This window comes from Lagenorhynchus albirostris, chromosome 10, assembly GCF_949774975.1.
Source record: "Lagenorhynchus albirostris chromosome 10, mLagAlb1.1, whole genome shotgun sequence".
NCBI lineage: Eukaryota > Metazoa > Chordata > Mammalia > Artiodactyla > Delphinidae > Lagenorhynchus > Lagenorhynchus albirostris.
Genome location: NC_083104.1, coordinates 94,551,810 through 94,557,809, shown reverse-complemented (window position 1 = coordinate 94,557,809; position 6,000 = coordinate 94,551,810).

Sequence of the window (6,000 nt, the reverse complement as noted above, 5' to 3'; positions counted from 1 at the left end):
AAGAAGAAATTTACCCAAGTAACCATACATTTGATAAGGGCAACCTAAGTAGCACATAAGAAAGGCCATGGAAATTGAGGTACTGTTGCCTGGAGTGGTAGGTGAAGACACCGTGGAGGAAAGAGAATTTGAGCTGAGTATTGAGAATTTGAGCCCTTCCCCTCCTTCCGTTGCCTCTGAGGCCAAACCAAGTGCTTCCAGATTCTTCTGGTGCAATTTAGGAGACATGCCAGATGCTTAAACACATTTAATCGCTGTCAGATTAATTCCACGATCACTAAAGAGTTGCTCTTTTTTCATATTTATTTTTGTAATGATCACGAGCAGGCATTTTTTGTATAAATGATGGTATTTTTGACAAAAGAAACAGCACCCACTAACCACAAAGGAAATGATAACGTGTATGTGGAAATGGGACTTGGCCTATGGCAGCTGTGTGGTATCACAAGAGATAAGGCTTGAGAGCAGGAAGGGTCAGATGGAGAAGGTCAAAGGAGCTTGGACCAAGTGCGGGCAGTGGACAGGTGACTCAGATCAGGAAGACTTTGTAACCATGGGTCTCAAAGACCTGTAAAGGGAAGAGACTTGGAGGCAGGAGGGCCTCTCTGGAGGTGCAGAGGGAAGGAGGGATGGGTTTGGGCATCTGATAGGCTATGAGAGGTCACAGCTAACTTGGGACTCAAGACTGGATATCTGGGATATGGGGCATGAAAAATCAAGATGAGGGCGTCAGCAAGGTTTGAGAACTGGCCTCATATCCTTGCAAGTAGGCTGAGCTTGAGGCAACAAAAGTCTGCATTTGATGGCAAAGTCCAGAAGCAGTTATAGACCGTATGCCCATGTGAACGTGCAAAGCGGTGCTGTTAAAGGCACCGTGAAGAGCAAATTCTAAGACACTCAATCAAGTCTGGAACACAGTACATGCTGATAACTCCCTCCACTTGGGGTGAGATGTTGCTAGCCTTCCGCAGTAGAAACTCTGCTCGGTGTAATTCTCAATGGAAGCAGCAGAGGGCAGCAACGGCAGGCGGTTGGGATGTTCCTCGCACTGAGCTAGGGAGAACTTCATGCCTAAGGGGGTGTTGGGATTCTGCCTCCACCAAGATCTAGCAGCTATTTCCAGATGCTTGGGAAGGGAAGATGGACCCTGGCTTGTCAGGTAGACCACAGATCCATCTTCTTGCAGATGGAAATGCTGAGCAAAGTAACAAAGACCTCTTTATTCTCAAGTAAAAAGTGTAACGGCTAAATTTATTGAGTGCCTTGTGTTCTAAGAGCTGTATGCATATCACGCCTGTTAACTATTTTAACAAATGGAAGCAACTGGTGCTACTATTTCCACCACATTTTATAGGAGATGAGTTCAAGTGGATGCAACTTGTAAATGGTTGATATCTGGCTCCCATACTTAACCTACATTATGTTACCTCTCTGTGCAGTGGTACTGTTATTGGTGTGTGTGTGTGTGTGTGTGTGTGCATGTGTGCGTGTGCGTGTTTGCTCTTTGGTGCATAGTTTTTGTCAGTCGTTTAGATTTAGGGTAAGATGGAGAATTTGCAGGTGTTTTGGATCTTCCTTATAAACCAAAACACTGTAAGGCAGTAGTAACAAGATTGCTGGAGTAGAGCTGCTTAAAGTGTAGTCCTCTGACTACTGGTGGTCCACGGACTGTGTGGGATGGGTGTGCAGCCCAGGAAGTACAGAAATTCAGAGCACACCCTTAGACGCTCTGAGAGCAACTTGAGAGAGTAGTTTTATGCCTATTGAATCTAATAATAAAAATTGAGGGCTTGAATTTGTATCTTTTTAATTTCATGTTCTAGTAATTCATATTTATTATATTTGAGAAAAGTTAAGTCCACAACAGATTGGAATTTTTTTTTAAAGCTGGTTCTTTGTCACAAGATTGCATGAGAAGCACTGCAGTGGAGTTCATAACACAGACATAAAAGTCTGTAGGATTTTAGATCTGTTCCTTTTACCAGGGAAATGAACACCCCACACAAGGATTAAAACATGGAGGAGCTACTCCTGTAAACCCTTCAACAGCTCCACTGATGGTCATGATTAAGATAGAACGAAGGGCTTCCCTGGTGGCGCAGTGGTTGAGAGTCCGCCTGCCGATGCAGGGGACGCGGGTTCGTGCCCCGGTCCGGGAGGATCCCACACGCCGCGGAGCAGCTGGGCCCGTGAGCCATGGCCGCTGAGCCTGCGCGTCCGGAGCCTGTGCTCCGCAACGGGAGAGGCCACAACAGTGAGAGGCCCGCGCACCGCAAAAAATATATATATAACGAAGAGGGATGAGGTGGAAGCAGAGGAAGGAGGGCAATGGAGACGGAGAGAAGGGAAGGAGAAATCTTGATAAGACTTCAGAAGGAGCAGGACCCTTTTCACTTCTTGTAATGACTCAGGAAAAGCACAAAATTATAAAGAAACAGATGGTGTATGGAATCATTTTGTTTAACATCTGCCCTTAGGTATTGCTGAGGCATCTTTTGCACGTACATTTGACACAGCAAAAGATCCCAAGATCCATGAAATAACCAGGCTTTCACAAGGATTTATTCCTAGTCACCTATCATGAAAAATACCTAATTTTCAGTTGAAAGATGAGCCCTTGGCCTTATTCTAGCTTCGGCATCAAAAAGCTGCTATCTAGGAATGTCGGGGGAGAAAGGTTCTAGGAGAAGCGGCATTTCTCAGAGGAAAACAAAAACATAAACAAAAAGGAACTTGTCAAGGCATAAGTAACATTTTTAAATGCAGCAGTGGAGTTTGTTACAGGAAAAGAGTAATAAAATGCAATGTCCTTTGTTCACTTGCAGACGTTTTCCTTCTTTGAGGAAATAAAGGAGGAAATGCTCAGCTCTGCCTTGATTCAGAAGCACCTGACCAGCATTGCACAGAAAGACGTCCACCCACATAATAGGATTTGCTAGGATGTGAGAGTCAGCAATGACTTGGAGAGTTGGGCCTGAACAACTGCAAGAATGGGGAAGACGGCAGGTAGACGTTTGGGAGGAGGATTGGGGCACTAGTTCAGTTTTGGACATAGTAAGTCTGAGATGTCTATCAGACATCCAAGTGGAAATGTCACGTAGATGATTGATCACAAGTCCAGAGATGTCAGTTAAATGCCTCTCAGCTCCAAATCCACCTTTCCGTGCCTGCTCTGTGATAATGGAGCTAAACCCTGTAAACGTTTTTCCTCTGCCCTCTGGCATGATATTAAGTTTTCTCGGCAGAGTGCCCTGCCAGGACACTGCAAGAAGAAAGGGTTTCTTTTCCTGACTCTGGTGAGCTCTTCTTGGCAGTCACTTGCACTGTGCATGGCATCTGCAGAGCTTGACTCTTGCAGTGGGTGACAGCCAAAGCCAGCTCCTGGCAGGTTCAGCACCAGATACCCCATCACGGATGGCTTCCTTCAGGACCTTTTTGTTCGGCTTTGCCACAGGTTCCAAGCAGCCGACAGCTTGCCCAGCACCCAAAAGGGCCATTTCTCAGCAAGTCCCACCAGAGCAGCTGCTGAGCAAACGTCTCCACCATCCCATGAACCACAGCTGTTCCCTCTCCAACCAGGTCTGGATCTCAGCCCTAGGGTGTGAATGGGGGTCCCCTCTTCCAGATGTGTTCCCTCCTTGGGCTCTCTATCTCAGCCCTAGGAGTCATGGCTATTCCCCTAGCTGCTATTCCTGTATTCTTCAGAGTCGTCTTTATTCCCGGCTAGCCAAGCCTCCATTACTCCAGTCTGCTGTGATAATTATATGAAACTGTCCCGGCTCCAATTACTGTGTGGTGTCTGTCTCCTGATTGGTCCAGACTGATGGGGATCGGTGGAGAGGTCCAGGAAGGAGATAAAAATTTGTGAGCTGTCAGCATATAAGGGCTACTGAAGAGCCATGAGGTCACCATGGCAGTGGGAAGATGAAGGAGAGAAGGAAAGAGAGGACACTTCAGCACCAAAAGGTCATGAGAAAAGGAGGAATTCACGTAAGAGACCAAGAAGGAGCAGTCAGTGAGGTAAGAAGAAAATCAGGAGATTTTCCTGGAAACCAAATTTTAAAAGGATATTGAGGGAATTCCCTGGTGGCGCAGTGGTTAAGAACCCACCTGCCAATGCAGGAGACACAGGTTCGAGCCCTGGTCTGACAAGATCCCACGTGCCGTGGAGCAACTAAGCCCGTGCGCCACAACTACTGAGCCTGTGCTCTAGAGCCTGTGAGCCACGACTACTGAGCCCACATGCCACAACGACTGAAGCCCGCGGGCCTAGAGCCCGTGCTCGTCAACGAGAAGCCACCACAATGAGAAGCCCGCACACTGCAACAAAGAGTAGCGCCCGCTCGCCACAACTAGAGAAAGCTCGCACGCAGCAACGAAGACCCAATGCAGCCAAATAAATAAAACAAATATATAAATAAAAATTTAAAAAGTATATCGAGGAGGGATCGATCAGCTGTATCAAATACTGCTGATACATCAAGTAAAAAAGGAGACTGAGAATTGAGCACAGGAGGTCGTTGATGACCTTAAGATCATTAAGAGCAAAAGCCTGATTGGAGTGGTTTTAGGAGAAAATGGGAGGAGAATTGGAGACAGAGCATCTCAGCGGCTCTTTTGAGAAGTTTTGCTGCAAAGAGAAGCAAAGAAATGGATGGCAGCTGGGGTTGGGGTGATAAGGAAGTAAAGTCCAGAGTAAGAAATAGCATGTACGTATGGTTATGAAATGGTACGGTAGCAAAGGAAGAATTGCTGATCTGGCCAGAACGGGGAGGATTTACTGGAACCACATTCTTGAGGTGGGGAGACGGGCTAGGAACTGGAGCACAAGTGGGAAGATAGCTGAAGCTGAGTCTTTAGGGGGTGACCTCAATTGAAAGTTAAGGGTGAACATGGAAATTAGGTCTAGGTGGGTCAGAGTGGGAAAACGTCAGGTGTGAATGTAATAGGGCCGTCAGAGTCAAGGCTGCGTTTCTAAGCCTTGCCTGCAGGTAAGTGTGATCAGTAGGCGAAGCCCTGGCCAAAATACGTGAGGGGGATGTTTGTGTGAAACTTCGGGTCACGCCCTTAAAGAGAAGGAACGCGTTCTCCCATGTCCTTTTTCCTGCCAGCTGGAATGCAGACACAGTTGTGAGCCATCTAGAACCCTCCAGACAGAGACAACTTCCTAGGGAAGATGGAGCAACCGGGTAAAGAGACCAGGCCTTGACTACTGGCTGAGAACACCCACCATCCCAGCTTCAGCTGTTACGGAGAGAGAAAGCTACTCTTACCTTGTTTAAACCTCTGTTATTTTGAGCCTCTGTTTTATACACCTAAACATATCCAAATGAATACAGAATTCCAAATATGCCCCAAAGCAAGGAGAAGTTGTCTTGGAGGCTAGCTGGGTCTCATCAGGATTTAACAACAGTTAGAAGCTAAAACAGCCCCTCAATTAGTTTTTTTAAAAGTGAATCAAAGATGCAACCAGAAAATTAAACAATGTACAAAAATCTCTTTAGTCATAAAAGCAGTAGGAACTCTCAGAACTAGTGTGTAGAATCTACACATCTAAACCCTTACCAGCTTCCCTGAGAAACTTCTAGGAGGCGTGATAGGACTGCAGACCAGAAGACAGATCTCTTCAGCAGTGAGGGGAGCATATGGAAAAGAGAATAAAAGTGGTCACTGGGGCTTCCCTGGTGGCGCAGTTGTTGAGAGTCCACCTGCCGATGCAGGGGACACGGGTTCGTGCCCCGGTCCGGGAAGATCCCACGTGCCGCGGAGTGGCTGGGCCCGTGAGCCATGGCCGCTGAGCCTGCGCGTCCCGAGCCTGTGCTCCGCAACGGGAGAGGCCACCACAGTGAGAGGCCCGCGTACCGCAAAAAAAAAAAAAAAAAAAAGTGGTCACTGACCTCGATCAGAACACTTAGTAAAATGTACGGCTCCTGGATGGCTCTAGAGACTGTCATACAGAGAGAAGTAGGTTAGAAAGTGAAAAACAAATATCGTATATTA